This window comes from Suncus etruscus, chromosome 11, assembly GCF_024139225.1.
Source record: "Suncus etruscus isolate mSunEtr1 chromosome 11, mSunEtr1.pri.cur, whole genome shotgun sequence".
NCBI classification, from domain to species: Eukaryota; Metazoa; Chordata; class Mammalia; order Eulipotyphla; family Soricidae; genus Suncus; species Suncus etruscus.
In genome coordinates this window covers 66,361,091-66,379,429 of record NC_064858.1, presented here as the reverse complement: position 1 = coordinate 66,379,429, position 18,339 = coordinate 66,361,091, and the positions used below count along the sequence as shown (strand labels likewise).

General features: G+C 36.7%; 1 pseudogene; it reads right to left on the bottom strand.

Moving 5' to 3' along the window:
* Positions 1 to 2,327: 2,327 nt before the first annotated feature.
* Positions 2,328 to 2,935, bottom strand: LOC126022100 (prefoldin subunit 3-like; annotated as a pseudogene).
* Positions 2,936 to 18,339: the final 15,404 nt, after the last annotated feature.

The window sequence follows — 18,339 nt, the reverse complement described above, 5'->3', positions numbered from 1 at the left end:
GAAAGAAGAAATAGAGAAAGAAAGAGAGAAAAAGGAAGGAAGAAAAAAGAAAGGAAAAGGAAAGAGGATAAAGACAAAAAGATAGGAAGAAAGGGTGAAAGAAAAAAGAGGAGGAGGAGAGAAAGGAAAGGAAAATAGAGAGAAAGAAAGAAAGAAAGAAAGAGAAAGTAAGAAAGAAAGATATAGGGGCTGGAGAGAGATAGCATGGAGGTTAAAACATTTGCCTTGCATGCAGAAGGATGATGGTTTGAATCCCAGCATCCCATATAGACCTCAGAGCCTGCCAGGAGCAACTTCTGAGAGTAGGGCCAGGAGTAACCTCTGAGTGCTGCTGGATGTGACACAAAAACCAAAAAAAAAAAAAAAAAAAAAAAAAAGGAAGGAAGGAAGGAATAGATTAAAAAGAGTGAAAGAAAAAGGAAAAAATAAAGGATGGAAGAAAGGAAGAGAAAAAAGGGAGAAGAAAGACAAAGAAAGAAAGAAATGAAATAAAGGAAGAGAGAAAGCAAAAGATAGGCAAGGAAAATAGGGAAAGAAAAAGGGAGAGAAAAAGAGTAAAAAGAGTGAGAAAGAAAGAAGAAAAGAAAGTTTGAAAGAGACAAAGAAAAAGAAGAAAGGAAACAGGAAAGAAAGAATGAATGAATGAATGAAAAGAACACACCAGATATAGGAAATAACTTCTGTTCAGAAAGCATCTCCTTAAAAGAAAGTTTTAAATTTCTGTTATTATTTTTATCAGTACCTATTTGGATGATTCATATTTAATTATCATAGTTACCATAGATAGATAAATATAAATTAAAATATTCATTATTCTTAGTTGACTAAAGTTCAAATTCATATAATTTTACCTAAATTTTACATTTTAATTTTACCTTATTAATTTTTTATTTTTGGAACAAGTCTTATCGCTGTTCATAGCCATTCAGATGTTCAGATTGTTTCATAATTGAACTGCAAGAGATTCACTTCAGAAGTTTCCTCATGTCCAATGGCATGATCCATTGGGTCAGTGGAGTGTGAGCACAGTCATAGTCTATTATGATGTCCGTGATATATCTTACTGACATCACAGTCTTTCCATTTACATAACTGGCCTGAAAATAATTGAGTGGAATATTCCCCCCAGGCATCTAATAAATTGCATTTGTTGAGATCCTGGTATTTTTCTTGCCTTGTTTATACCATTACTGCCTCTACTGAAGCAATATTATCATTGTGTTTTCATAAATATCTTCTGGCGTCAGCTCTCAACATTCCTGATATATTACAAATGAATCCTACTTCGATGGACCAAAAATGTATTAGCCTTGCTCTAATACAATATTGCTTGTGATTAATGCTATGAAAAAAAGAATATACATTTCTTGTTGCATTTCTTTTTTTTTCTATGCCAAAGTTTTAATTTCACGGTTTTAATATCATGAAATACAAGTACAAAATATTGTACAAGTATACTTTTTACTACACAAACATGGAATAATACATTGATATTTCTACCAGAATGTGTGTCACCCAATATTAGCCATTATACCAAATATATTCCACAGGGATTTTTTTACTATTCCTATGAGGTTTTTATCATGAATAAGAAAAGCTCACGATTCATATATTTATCTTACTGTTCCTGTTTAGCTGCTTTGGAGAACTGTGAAGAAATATAAAACTACTTTAGCTGTGAGTAATCTTGATATTTCATGTTGGCTGAGATCTTCCTTATGTTGGCATTGCAAAGACATCATGCATTTATATGGAGTAAGAAAAAAAGTCTCAAAGTCCCCTTACTGCTTTCAGAAAGCAAATTACCATTTCCTGAAAATGTACAGAATAGTGTAATGAATAGTTATTGGCTAAACAGTTTTTCATGAAACTATTTACATAAAACATAATGACAAAAGAGGACTAGAAAGTCCCAAATCATGTAGTCAAGAAAAAAGTTTGCAAGGAATCAAACTGATTTCCCAACCTCTAAACTGATTTAATCACATCAAAAACATCAGCCAATACAAAAGCACACTGTGCTGTCTAAATTCAATTTCCATAGACTATACCTCACAGTTTTCGGCCATTTCGGCTAAGACATTTTTATAAGAAACAAAAAAAATGAAAAGCAACAGCACTTATTTTGCTGAAAATGTGAAAAATAATAATACTGCTAATTCTTAAAAATACGTGAAATTAATTTTGTTTTTTTTTATAAAAAAATAAATTTTTTTTTAATTTTAATTATCATTCTTGCTGTTAAAAAATCATTCAGACTTATGTCAACCTTCAAGGATATACTTTGGGGTATTTAAAATAACATGTTTGGAAAACTGAACCACATTTTAATTGCCACCATTATGTTTTTTCTTGGTATGATCATCTTTGTTTCTTCGTTTTACGTCCCAATTATAAACCCTGGCCATATTGACTTCTGTGGTAGTAAACTGGTCTCAAAGAAAGTAAAAGTCTTCCTCAAGAGAATCGAGATTCTTTGTGGCAGTTGATACATTCTTTTCCAACAATGCCTGAGCTTCATCAATATCATATTCAAGCATTACATTAGCCCCCAACCAGAGACACACTTTATCAGTAGGAGGAACTGAAGCTTTGCAGTACAGGTTGTCTGCAAGTAAGAATATGGTCTCCATTGAATAGGGGGACTCTTTTTTTCTTCTGCATGTATTTTAGAATTTCTAAAGTCTGCTTAATTTCAGGAATCTGATTTTTAAGCCTCCTTTTCTTTTGAGCAAGATTGAGTTCCATAAACTTATACTTCTGGTATTGTTCATCGAGGTTTTTTTAGTACTACATCTGCAGTCTCATTTCCAGGTTGCTTCATGAAGTTATCTACATCCTCCACAAACACAGCCTCCGGAATCCCCAGGTGCAGCCACCGACCTTTCCCGACAGGCACTCTGCCACAGGCACCACCATCTTTCTCGGCCGCCATGTTGGGGCGTTGCATTTCTTTTTACCTTTGTATTTGATTAAATAACTTCCAATGTGAATGGGATGGATAAAAAGAGCTACAAACAACAGTGAAGTAATCTTGCCATAGTGCAAAATAATGTAAAATACAAATTACTGTTGAGACTGGTGAGGTGGCGCTAGAGGTAAGGTGTCTGCTTTGCAAGCGCTAGCCAAGGAAGGACTGCATTTCGATCTCTAGCGTTGCATATGCTTCCTTCCCCCCCAAGCCAGGGGCAATTTCTGAGCGCTTAACCAGGTGTAACCCCTGAGAATCAAATGGGTGTGGCCCAAAAAACCCAAAAAAAAATCAATGTTTATTTTTAAACCACACACTTTGAAGTCTATGAAAATTGGAAGCATCTGACTTAACCTTATTGTAGTAAGATTAGAAAATATCAAACAGTTTCTTTAGCCATTCATCTGTTGAAGGGTATCTTAGATGTTTCCAGAGTCTTGCTATGGTAAATAGTGCTGCAATGAATATAGGTGTAAGGAAGGGAGTTTTGTATTGTATTTTTGTGTTCCTATGGTATATTCCTAGGAGTGGTATAGCTGGGTCGTATGGAAGCTTGATTTCCAGTTTTTGGAGGAATCTCCATATTGCTTTCCATAAAGGTTGAACTAGACAGCATTCTCACCAGCAGTGGATAAGAGTTCCTTTCTCTCCACATCCCCGCCAACACTGCTTGTTCTCATTCTTTGTAATGTGTGCCAATCTCTGGGGTGTGAAGTGGTACCTCATAGTTGTTTTGATTTGCATCTCCCTGATGATTAGTGGTACATATAAACAATGGAACATTATGCAGCCGTCAGGAGAGATGAAGTCATGAAATTTTCCTATACATGGATGTACAGAGAATCTATTATGCTGAGTGAAATAAGTTAGAGAGAGAGAGAGAGAGAGAGAGAGAGATGCAGAATGGTCTCACTCATCTATGGTTTTAAGAAAAATGAAAGACATTCTTGCAATAATAACTTTCAGACCCAAAAGAGAAAAGAGCTGGAAGTTACAGCTTACCTCATGAAGCTCGCCACAAACAGACATAAGGTTAGTTAGAGAAATAACTACTTTTTAAACTATCCTAATAAAAAGAATGTACGAGGGAAATAGAAAGCCTGTCTAGAGTACAGGCAGGGGTTGGGTGGGGAGGAGGGAGATTGGGACATTGGTGATGGGAATGTTGCACTGGTGATGGGTAGTGTTCTTTACATGACTGAAACCCAAACACAATCATGTATGTAATAAAGTTGTTTAAATAAAAAATAAAAAAAAGAAAATATCAAACAGGAAAATGTGTTTTGAATTTAAAACGACCTATGGTCAAATTAGACAAGATTTGTGTAACAAGATGTATTTGTACAAAATGAATATTTGTAGAGAAAGGTAAATCATTTTACCCTGCAGATTGTCTAGTGAATTGACATTTTCATTACTAGATCTGGAATTCCAATGAATGAAAAGTTTGACCTAGTTACAAGAAGGGTTAAAGACAATAAGGGAAAAAAAAATAAGAGGCAAGACAATCTATTATTCTGTAAAATTAAATCATGTAAATTAAGACTATAAAATGCATCAATAGATGTTTGTTTTAACTTAAAAATAGTACTGTATACCTTATTATAAGTTTCAGCTATATGCATATATAATGGTTCATAGGTACATAGTTTCACAAAGAATTATTTTCCTAATTAAAAATCAATATTTAATTTTATAGAAACTTTTCTTTGTAAAAAAAAAACTGGTAATGAAATGATTCTATTCTGTTTGATCTAAAAGTCCCTTTTATTAAGCATACAGAAATAAGACTTTTATTATTATATTGTAATATATATTAAAGTTTTATTGCTCAACAGATTTTTAAATCATATTGAATTTGAAATTAAATTAAGTATTATATTAAAATATATTAAATATACTAAAATTATATTAAACCTTAAAAATGCTTACCCAAATAGGTATGTTTCAGTTAAAATATATATTTTGGACTTTGATAACTATGAGGACTCCAAGGGAAATATTTGCCTGTTTGCCTTTCCTGAATAATTGAAGCTTTCTTCAGAGGCCTAGGGAGAGCACCCCCAAAAAAATTGCATCCTAAAGCTGCCCAGTGAGTGAGTGAGTTAAAGTGTGACTGGGGGGGGGGGGTCACCAGGCAGAGAGCTGATCCCTCTGGCCTGTGGAGGCTTCGCCCTGCTGTGCCTTTGATGACTCTGAGGACACTAAGGAAAATCTTTGCTTTCCCTATCTGTCTTTCCTGAATACTTGAAGCTCTCCTCAGAGACCTAAGGAGCGCACCCCAAAAAAACTCTCACTTAGAGGCTGCAGAAGAGTGTTCATGGCTGCGCACTCTTTCTAAACAATGAACCCCACCAAAACACACAGAAAAAATCACACTACAAGCGTGACAATGGGAAAACCTCACAGGCAAACACCATTCACAGAGAATGAAGACAATAGCTCGGACGACCTAAAATATTTCAACCATCTTATTAACCTCTTGGATAAGGATTTTAGAATAGAAATTAGGAAGATGTTTGTAGAACTCAAAGAAAGCATAGATCGATCTGAACAGAACACAATGACAGAAATCAGAAAACTCCAAACTGAAATAACAGATCTGAAGAACATAATAGCTGAACTGAAAAACTCAGTGGATGGCTTCTCCAGCAGGGTAACAGCAGCTGGAAGATGAGATGAAGAAAAACTCAACAAAGCAGAAGAAATTGGAAAAGAACCTTAAGACCAAAAATCAGGCAATGGAAAAAGTACTCAGGGAATGTGAACAGAAGAAAATAAAGTTCTTTGATAAACTCAACAGAAACAACATCAAAATCATCAGAGTCCCAAATACCAGCTAAAAGAGACCCAAAGAAAAACTCCCCAAGACACATACTCATTACAATGACAAATCCCACAGATATAGAATTCTGAAAACTGCAAGATCAAAAAGGGAAATTACATTCAAAGGAGCATCCCTAAGACTTACAGCAGACATGTCACAAGAAACTCTCAAGGCCAGAAGACAGTGGTGGGATATTGTGACAAGAATGAATAAAATGAATGCCTCACCAAGAATAGTGCACCCAGCCCAACTCACATTCAGGTTTGAAGGAAGGATACATTGCTTCATGGATAAACAAGAGCTCAGAAAATTCACAGATGAAAAACCAGCCTTAAGGAAAATGACAGGTCTATTTAAGACAAGAGAGACCAACAAACACAGCAAACTTATCTACAAAAATGACATTAAATCCTATGACAATCATCTTCCTCAATGTCTATGAACTAAATGCACCAATCAAAAGACACAGAGTGACATAATGGGTCAAAAAGATTAATCCAACCTTCTGCTGCCGACAAGAAATACACCTGAATAGTCAGAAAAACATAGACTCAAAATCAAAGGCTGGAGGAAAATCATCCAAGCAAACAACACCCATAAAAAAGCTGAGGTGGCCATATTAATATCTGATGACACCAAATATATACTCATAAAATTTGTAAGGGACAAAGATGGACGCTATGTACTAATCAAGGGATATGTGCAAAAGGAAGAAATAAGACTATTAAACATATGTGCACCGAATGAGAGACCAGAAAATTATGTAATACAATTATTGACAAATCTAAAAGAAGGCATCAATTATAACACAATAATTGTGGGAGATCTCAACACGGTACTGTCAACAACTGATAGTATAACCAGACTAAAACTCAACAAAAACTATACTAGCCCTGAAAAGAGTAATGGAAGAAAGAGGACTAGTATGTGTATATAGAACACTCCACCCCAAAAAACCTGGATACACATTCTTATCCAATGTACTTGGGTAATTCTACAGGATAGACTATGCTGACAAATAAGACATACCTTCATAAAATCAAGAGGATAAAAATCTTGCAGACTACCATTGCTGATCACAAGGCTCTGAAATAGATGTGAACTACAAAGGTACACAGAAAAAAACTTTAACAATTGGAAATTATACAGCCTGCTACTGAACAACAAGTGGCTCTGAGATGAAATCAAAGAGGAAATCAAAACTTCCCTGGAAACAAATGATAATGAAGACACAAACTGCCAGAATTTATGGGACACAGCAAAAGCGGTCCTGAGAGAAAATTTTATAGCTTTTCAAGCACATATCAGGAAGGAGGAAGGGGCATACCTGAATAACTTAATGACACAGCTCATAAAATTAGAAAATGAACAACAAAAAGAACCAAAAATAGGGAGACAGAAGTAAATAACAAAGCTAAAAGCAGAAATCAATGAAGTGGAAAACCAAAAACAATCCGAAAGATCAACGAAAGCAGAAGTTGGTTCTTTGAAAAAATAAACAAGATTGATAGACCATTGGCAAAACTCACAAAGAAAGATAGAGAAACCTGATAACCCATATTAGAAATGAAAAGGGGTAGATCACGACAGATTTTGCAGAGATCCAAAGGGTAATCAGAGACTACTTTGAGAAACTTTATGCTACTAAACATGAGAACCTAGAAGAAATGGATAAATTCTTGGACACTTATAACCTTCCATGGTTAAGTAAGGAGGATGTAGCATATTTAAACACCCCATTAATATTGAGGAAATTTTAGCTGTAATCAAACATTTGCCTAAAAAGAAAAGCCCAGGCACAGATGGATTTACTAATGAATTCTTTCAACCTTTCAAGAGGAGCTACTACCAATCCTAGCCGGGCTTTTCCATGAAATTGAAAAAACGGGAACACTCCTAAACAGCTTTTATGAAGCCAACCTCACCTTGATACCAAAACCAGACAGAGATGCTGCCAAAAAAAAATTACAGACCAATATCCCTAATGAATGCAGATGCAAAGATCTCCAACAAAATTCTGGCAAATAGGATCCAATGCATCATCAAGAAGATCATAAACGACAACCAAGTAGGCTTCGTCCCAGGAATGCAAGGATGGTTTAACATCTGTAAATCTATCAACATCATACACAACATCAACAACAAGAAAAATAAAAATCACATGATCATATCAATAGACGCAGAGAAAGCATTTGATAAGGTCCAACACCCATTCTTGATCAAAACTCTCAGCAAGATGAGAATGAAAGGACCCTTTCTCAATCTAGATAAAGCCATCTACCACAAGCCAATGGCAAATATTATCCCCAGTGGGGAAAAACTAAAAGCCTTCCCTCTAAATTCTGGTACAGAAAAGGCTGTCTGCTCTCACCACTCCTCTTCAACATAGTACTGGAAATGCTTGCTATAGCAACCAGGCAAGAAAAAGATGTCAAGGAAATCCAGATAGGAAAGGAAGAAGTCAAGCTCTCACTGTTTGCAGATGACATAATACTCTACTTAGAAAGCCTTAAGGACTCTACCAAAAGCTACTAGAAACAATAGACTTATATAGCAAGGTGGCAGGCTACAAAATTAACACACAGAATTCAATGGCCTTTTTATTCACCAAAAATAATAGGAAAGAGAAGGAGGTCAAAAAGGTAATCCTATTCACATTAGTGCCACACAAACTCAATTATCTTGGAGTCAACTTGACCAAAGACATGAAGGACCTATACAAAGAATACTATAAAGCCCTGCTCCAAGAAATAAGAAGACACATGGAAATAGAAACACATACCCTGCTCATGGTTTGGCACGATTGACATTATTAAAATGACAATATTCCCCAAAGTATTATACAAATTTAATGCGATCTCCTTAAAATACCCATGACACTATTCAAAGAAGTGGATTAAACACTTATGAAGTTCATCTGGAACAATAAACACCCTTGATACCTAAAGCACTCCTAGAGAAAAGGAAAATGGGAGGCATTACTTTCCCCAACTTTAACTGTATCACAAAGCAATTGTTAGTAAAGTAGTATGGTATTGGAATACAGACCCTCAGATCATTGGAATAGGCTTGAGAGTCAGACAATGTTCCCCAGACATACAAGCACTGAATTTTTGACAAAGAAGCAAGAAATCCAAAGTGGAGCAGGAAAAATCTCTTCAACAAGTGGTGCTGGCAGAACTGGTTAGCCACTTGCAAAAAAGTGAACATAGACCCTCAGTTAACATCATGTAGGAAGGTAAAATCCAAATGAATTAAAGACCTTGATATCAGACCTGATACCATAACATATATAGAACACCATATAGGTAACACACTCCAGGAAATTGAGACTAAAGGCATCTTTAAGGAGGAAACTGCTCTTTCCAAACAAGTGGAAGCAGATATCAACAGATGGGAATACATTAAGCTGAGAAGCTTCTGCACCTCAAAAGTAATAGTGCCCAGGATACAAGAGCCACCCACTGTGTGGGAGAAACTATTCACCCAACACCATCACATAAGGGGCTAATATCCAAAATATACAGGGCACTGACAGAACTTTACAAGAAAAAAAGTCTAATCCCATCAAAAATGGGGAGCAGAAATAAACACTTTGATAAAAAAGAAATACAAATGGTCAAAAGGCACATGAAAAAATGTTCCTCATCACTATTCATCAGGGAGATGTAAAGCAAAACAATGATGAGATACCATCTCACACCACAGAGATTTGTACACATCACAAAGAATGAGAACAATTAGTGCTGGCAGGATGTGGAGACAAAGGAACTCTTATCCACTGCTGGTGGGAATGCTGTCTAGTCCAACCTCTATGGAAGGTAAGATGGAGATTCCTCCACGAACTGGAAATTGAGCTCCTATTCGACCCAGCTATTCCACTCCTAGGGATATACCCTAGGAACACAAGAATATAATACAAAAATCTCTTTCTCACACCTATATTTATTGCAGCACTATTCACAATAACCAGGCTGTGGAAACAACCAAGATGCCCTTCAACTGATGAATCGCTAAAGAAACTGTGGTACATATACATAATGGAATATTATGCAGCCGCCAGGATAGATGAAGTAATGAAATTTTCCTTTACATGGATGTACATGGAATCTATCATGCTGAGTGAAATAAGTCAGATGGAGAGAGAGACATGCAGAATAGTCTCACTCATCTATGGGTTTTAAGAAAAATAAGAATCATTTTTGCAACAATCCTCAAAGACAATGAGAGAAGGGCTGAAACTTCCAGCTCACTTCATGAAGCTCACCACACAGAGTGGTGAGTGCAATTATAGAAATAACTACAATGAGAACTACCATAATCATGTGAATGAATGAGGCAACTGGAAAACCTTTCTGGAGTACAGGTGGGGGTGGGGTGGGATGAAGGAAGATTTGGGACTTTGGTGGTGGGAATGTTGTTCTGGTAAAGAGGGGTGTTCTTTACATGACTGAAACCTAATCAAAATCATGTTTGTAATCAAGATGTTTAAATAAGGGGGCCGGGCGGTGGCGCTAAAGGTAAGGTGCCTGCCTTGCCTGCACTAGCCTTGGACGGACCACGGTTTGATCCCCCGGTGTCCCATATGGTCCCCCAAGCCAGGAGCAACTTCTGAGCACATAGCCAGGAGTAACCCCTGAGCGATACCGGGTGTGGCCCAAAAACCAAAAAAAAAAAAAAAAAAAAGATGTTTAAATAAATATATAAAAGAAAAAATACTGATGTATCATTTAATCTAGAAAATATATTTTAAACTATTGCCAGAGAGATAGTATCACTTCCTAACATTTTCGAAGTCACTAGTTTTCTGACCTTTTATCCTTTGCACCCTCCTGATTTAGCCCCCTACATCCTAGATATTCTGAGAACGACATTGCTTTACACTGACTGGAACATATTTACCACAATATCCCTGAGGAATAGAGAATGCTAATTCTCTGATCATCCAAGAATTTTAAAAAGTTTTCCCAATTAGACTACCATATCACAAGAGGAAAGAAGGGAGGGAAGGAAGGGAGGAAACAGAAGGAGAGAAGGAAGGAGGAAGGGATGGAAGGAAAGAGGAAAGGAAGGAAGAATAGAATAAATCTCTACTACTCCTCTTTGTTATAGTTGACAGAATGGATAAGAACTTGGAGATGTAACTCTAAAGATTTGTTTCTACTCCCCTTAATCAAAAAATGCATGCAGAGAGCTATGAAGGAACTCTATTGACATATACTACAGAGTGGCCAGATGGTACTTGCTGGTTCAGAAGATTTTCTAGGGAAAGAAGAAAAAACAGGTGGGAAGTAGACCAATAGGTAGCAAAAAAAAAAAACCAAAACAAACAAAAAAAACCAAAAACAACAACAACAATAAAAAAATACCTCTTCGGCTGGTTTTCTGACTTTGCTGGGCCTCTTAAGCATGGCAGACATCTTGCGCCTTTGCTCTGCTTGCTTCAGCCTGAGAACTTTGATTCTCTCTGAGGGCTCGCTTTTCCTGATGTGAGTCTTCCCTGCCCAGAGACTGTGAATATAGCTGAAACTGCTGGGCCTCTTAAGCATGGCAGCTCTGCTTTGCTGTTGCCCACTCCACCTTGCTGAAGAATACCACCACAACATGTAGAAAAATTCACAATACAAGTGTTACAATGGGGAAACAACGCAGACCAACACCAGGCATAGAGTTTAAAGATGGCAACTCTGATGATCCGAAAATGGTCAACTGCTTAGTTATTCTCTCAGATATGGAGTTTAGAGAAGAAATATAGAGGATATTCACAGCACTCAAAGAAAGCATAGATTGAGTTGAACAGAACACTAATCAAGAGGATATGAAGAAAGAAATCAGAAAACTCCAAACTGAAATAACAGGTCAAAAAAATAAAACAGGTCTGAAAAGTCAGTAGATGAATTAAAAAACTCGATGGAATGCCTCTCCAACAGGATAACAGCAGCTGAGGATAGAATTAGTGAGCTGAAAGATGAGATGAATAACAATTCCATACAGAAGAAGAGATTGGAAAAAAGACTTAAAGCAAATGATCAGACAATGGAAAAATTACTCAAAGAATGTGAACAGATGAAAGTATAAGTCTTTGATAAGATCAACAGAAACAACTTAAGAATCATTGGAGTCCCAGAGACCCAGAAAGAAAATTTCGAGGAAGATTCAAAGTCAAGAACATCATTACAGAGAAACTACCAGAGCTAGGGAAAACTTGCAACCAAATCTTGCATGCCTGAAGAATACCAACTAAAAGAGACCCCAAGAAAAACACCCCAAGACACATCCTTGTCACAATGACACCCAACATATAGAGACAGAATACCAAAAGCAGCAAGATCAAAAAGGGAAATTACATTTAAGAGAGCATTCTTGAGATTTACAGTGGACCTGTCACAAGAAATAATCAAGGCCACAAGGCAGGGGTGGGACATAGCGACAAAACTTACTAAAAATAAATGCTTCACTTAGAATACTGCACCCAGCCACACTCATTTTCAGGTTTGAAGGAAATAAACAGCGTCACAGATAAACAACAGCTCTAACTTTACAGACTCAAAACTAGCCTTAAGAAAAAAACTGAAAGGTCTACTTTAAGACATGACTTACCAACAGACACACCAAACTTCTACACAAAGATGGCACTAAATCCCAAGATAATTATCTCTCTCAATGTTAATGGACTAAATGTACCCATTAAGAGACACAGGGTGGCTAAATGGATCAAAAAACCGAATCTAACCTTCTGCTGCCTATAAGAAACACACCTGAATAGTCAGAACAAACATAGACTCAAAACCAAAGGCTATATGAAAGTTATCCAAGCAAATAATGCCCTTAGAAAAGCTGGAGTGGCTATACTAATATCAGATGGAACAAATTTTATACTCAGAAAAGTTGTAAGGGACAAAGATGGACATTTTTTACTAATCAAGGGATATGCACAGCAGGAAGAAGTTACTCAAGTAAACATATATGCATCCAATAAGGGACAAGCAAAGTATTTAATACAATTGTTGACAAATCTGAAAAAGGATATCAATAATAACATAATAATTGTTTGAGACCTCAACATGGCTCTTTCAACACTTGATTGGTTAACCAGATTGAAACCCAACAAAAATATACTAGACGTGAAAAGAGAAATGGAAGAAAGAGGTCTTGTAGATATATATTAATATATAGAAATGTATATATAGGAAATATATTAAAAATTACACTCCATCCCCAGAAACATGGATACAGTTTTTTCTCCAACATACATGAGTCATTCTTCAGGTCATTCTCCAAGCCACATACTGGCACATAAAAATACCTTCATAAAATCAAGAAGATAGATATTTTGCAGGCAACCGTTGCGGATCACAAGGCTCTGAAATTAGATGTGAACTACAAAGGGACATAGAAGAAAAACTTTAACACCTGAAAATTAAACAACCTACTACTGAACAACCAGTGGGTCCAAGATGAAATCAAAGAGGTAATCAAAACTTTCCTGGAAACAAATGACAATGAAGACACAAATTATCAGAACCTATGGAACACAGCAAAAGCGGTACTGATAGGAAAATTTATAGCTTTGCAAGCACACATCAGGAATGAAGAAGGGCATACCTAAATAGCTTAATGACTCAGCTTATAGAATTAGAAAATATTCAACACAAGGAACAAAAATAGGGAGACAGAAGAAAATAAAACTTAGAGCAAAAATTAATGTAGTGGAACCCCCCCAAAAATACAATCTGAAAGATCAAAGAAAACAGAAGATGGTTCTTTGATAAAAAAAAGATTGCAAGACCATTGGCAAAACTCACAAAGAATGAGAGAGAGAAGCTTGATAACCCATTTCGAAATGAAAAGGGGAAGATCACTATGGATATTGCAGAGATTCAATGGGTATTCAGAGACTACTTTGAGAAACACTATGCCACTAAATATGAGAACCTGGAAGAAATGGATGAATTCTTGGACTCTGATAACCTTCCACCATTGAGTAAGGAAAATGTATCATATATAAATACCCTCATCACTATTGAGGAAATTAAAACAGTGATCAAATGTCTGCCCAAAAACAAAAGCCCTGCCCAGATGGATTCACTAATAAATTATTTCAAATCTTTCAAGAGGAACTACTACTAATCCTGGCCAGATTCTTTCATGAAATTAAAAAAATGGAGCATTGCCAAATAGCTTTTATGAAGCTAAAATAACCTTGATACCAAAACTAGATAGAGATGCTGCCAATAAAGAAAATTACAGACCAATATCCCTGATGAACAGAGATGCAAAGATCCTCAACAAAATCCTGGCAAATAGATTCCAATGCCTCATCAAGAAGCTCATTCACTACGATCAAGTAATTTTCATCCCAGGAATGCAAGGATGGTTTAACATCCATAAATCTATCATAATAAACAACACCAACACCAAGAAAAATAAAAATCACATGATCATATCAATAGATGAGTTGCAGACCAAACCTTGATGGGGTTGATTGATGGAGGGATGGAAGATGAAGTTTTTCTCCTCCAGCTTGGACTACGCGTCTGCTAACCTGTTCAGCTGGCGGTTCTGAGGTGAATACGGCAGGTATAAAGCTAACAGGCAGTCAGGCTTCTGAAGGTAACAGCTTTATTCAATGCATAAGGCTGAAGCCCAAAAGCCTCAAAATCAGCCCCTGGAAAAAAGCCCTAGCCTTCCACAGATCCTTGCTTTTATAAATCATAATCAGGTACCACAGGGTAGCAGACACGTGGTCCAAGCTGGAGGAGAAAGACCTTATCTTCCATCCTTCCATCAGTCAATCCCATCAAGGGTTGGTCTGTAACATAATAATCCCATGGAAATGTTTACATACACAACAAGATGCAGAGAAAACATTTGATAAGATCCAACGCCCATTCTTTTTTTTTTTTTTTTTGGTTTTTGGGCCACACCCAGCGTTGCTCAGGGGTTACTCCTGGCTGTCTGCTCAGAAATAGCTCCTGGCAGGCATGGGGGACCATATGGGACACCGGGATTCGAACCAACCACCTTTGGTGCTGGATCGGCTGCTTGCAAGGCAAACGCCGCTGTGCTATTTCTCTGGGCCCTCAACGCCCATTCTTGATAAAAACTCTCAGCAAGATAGAAAATAAAGGAACCTTTCTCAATATAGTTAGGGCCATTTACCCCAAGCCAATGGCAAATATTATCCTCAATGGAGGACAAACTAAAAGCCTTCCCTCTACATTCTGGTACAAAGCAAGGCTGTCCCCTCTCACCACTCCTATTCAACACAGTACTGGAAGTACTTGCTATGGCAATAAGGCAAGAAAAAGACATCAAGGGAATCTATATAGGAAAGAAAAAAGTCAAGTTCTCACTGTTTGCAGATGACATGATACTCTACTAAGAAAACCCTAAAGATTCTACCAAAAAATCTTCTAGAAACAATAGATTCATATAGCAATGTGGCAGGCTACAAAACTAACACAGAAAAATTAATGGCCTTACTATTTTTGCTTTAGTTTATCTTTAGGTTTTCTTCCATTTCTATGTTTTAGGCATTATTATAATTTAATCTCTTTTTAATTTGAGTCTGAATTAGGTCATAATTAGCTTTCAAAAATATATTCCAATTGGGGCCAGAGCAGTGGTGCAGCAGTAGGCCTTTTGCCTTGCGCACAGCTGACCTAGGATGGACTGGGGTTTGATCCCCAGTGTCCCATGTGGTCCCCAAGCCAGGATTTATTTCTCAATTCATAGCCTGGAGTAACCTCTGAGCATCACTGGATGTGGCCCCAAAACCCAAATATATATATATATATATATACTCCAACTGTTTGTCCTTCCTCTAGTTGCCAGCTGCCAGAATCAGTTATGTAGTGGTTTATCTTTCTAAAAAAGCAATCTCATAATTTTAGAAATTTTGCCTATGTTTTTGAATAAATCAGTTATTAACAATTAGAATATTTAAACATAAATTAAAATTACATTTTAAATAGGAGTTATAAATAAACACTTCTTAACACTTCCTTCTTTACAAAATTTTACTATGTTCTTTTTAATTGGTTTTATTTATATCTCATATCTAGAAAGTGAACAGATTTAATCATAACTCATAAGACTTACTAACAATTAGTACACATCTCTCCTTAATGTAGAGATGGACAGAGTAGAGAAACTGTAGTCACCAGCAATTCCTACGAATATGGAATCTCAGAAGTCCCAGGATAGGCAAATGACCCCATATCTGGTATTCCATGAAACCTAAAAGTGGTGATTTGAATACAAACTAAAAAGTGAACAGTGATCATGGACTCAGGTTTGCAATGTTGAGCTGGTACTGGTGACTCGATTGTGTGCTTGGATGATAGCTGGGAATATGTGTTTAGAAGACCCTGAGTCTGTTAAAAGTCTCTGTAGCCAGGGTTCTGGTCCCAAGTTTTTAGCCAATGTGACCAGCCTGGGGAAGTAACTATTGATTGAGATCATGTGTACCCAAGAAGAACTGTTTAACAAGCTGATATCTGTAGCTACCAAGGGATGTGCCTTTAGTAAAAGTTTTTCACTTGCAGCCTGGGGCAAACAATACAATGTCCCCGTTAAATCTCACCATTGTTCAGCCAATCTTCAGCCCTAAGAAAGTTCAGGAACAAAGCTGCACATGTGCACAACTTTAGTGCTTGGTGTCGTCTACCAGAGGTGAGAGATCAATGTTTGGTGCCCATACACTGTGGAAACTTTCCTTCATTATGGGGGCAGAACATGAATGAGGCTCACCTCTGGGATGGCTGTTCCTATCTATGACAGGTGCAAAGCAGTTTGTCCCAGCTGCAAACCCATACAGAGGGTGAAGTAGAAACTGACTTCTGTAAGTAATTAATGTTCAGCAGCATCTTGCCAAGGGCTGGAGTTATAAATTTGGTGTAAACTTCCAGGTACCTTTTTCTTCCAGTTTTTCACATAGATACATATGCACACATATACCCATACACTTGCATGCACATATGTACACACATGCTCACACACAGATACACACACACAGACACACACACACACACTGGGGAAATCTTTTTCCTCTCTGAACTTGGCTATAGTTTTGTGCTCCTTAATAACAAACCTACCCCCCCACAGTGCCTTGTGTGAAGTTTCTATGATCCATCTGTTTTGTTTTCTTTCCAATTTTTACTTAAGCAAAACGATTCATAATACTGCTTATGTTTGGGGCATACAATGTTCTCATTCCACACCCACCAGCAGAATCAGCATCCTTTGAGCAGTCTGAAGCCCATTGCTTCCTTCCACCCTATTTCCATGACATACTAATTTTTCCAAATAAATTACTGTTTTTGCATCTCAGGTTTTCAATAGTGTTCACACTCATGGTCTTGATAAATATAGTGATCTCACCTCTGTAAAACTCCAGCAAACTCCATTAGTGTGTTTAAGGTATGTTGAGTATTCTCATCTCGCTCTCTCTACTTCCCTTCTTACTTTGCATTTTCAGTTGTTAAGCCTAAAGACTCCTGTGTTTATCTCAATTGTTTGTAGTCTTTTTGTTGTTGCCCAGGACCACTCAGATCTTGTCTTTTCCTTTTTCATTATCTTTGTTCCCAAACTCCCATTTTCTTATGCTTAAGTTATATTTTGTATTGAAAAACAAATATATACATATATTGGTATAGACAAATTTTTAGGGGCTGAAGTGTAAAAACAGCAGGTAGGGAGTTTGGCTTACATGTGGTTGACTGGCTTTGATTCCCCAGTATCCCAAAATGTCCACAGAGCCTTCCAGGAGTAATTTCTGAACACAGAACACAGAATTAAACCCTGAACAACCCCAGATATGGACCAAACCCAAAACTAAATTAAATTAAATTTAAAAAATAATCAAATTTTTACTAGTGTAAAATGCTAAAAGTTGCCTGTATGAATTCTTCTAAAAATAACATAGAACACTGGGTAGGCATTTCTATCAGCATGTTATATAGCTTATTCAGATATACTCTTCATTGTATTGATTTATGGATCAACAAGTAACACACCTACATTAATTATTATTAAAACTCATTGTAGTCAGTGAAGATTTTACTTCCAGACAATAAGTTCATTATATATAAATATACATATATATATTTTTAGGGACAAATAACTTAGTAGAGGCACAGTATATAGACTACTTATAGATGCAGAAACTGACAATTTCTGACCTAGATACATAGCTATTTTCCTGATTTGTTTGGCCAAGATTAAAACGGAGACATTATAGGTATTGGTGGTGATTTATAAGTAATCATGAAATGAAGATTCTTCCCCTCTCAGAACTACAAAGGTCTATCATGATGATAGCTGACAGTGAGTAGTGACTATGCCATTGGAAAGCATTAGAACCTTTATCTGCCTTGCCATGCCTCACTTCTCTCATGACCCATTCAGGCTTCTTTCTAAAAGAACTAAATGGTTCACATCTAAGACATTAGTCACAGAATAAAATAGTGTCACATCAACAACTATGTGTTCTTAGGAAGAATTTTTGAATTCACTTTCAGCACAAGCACACTATTAT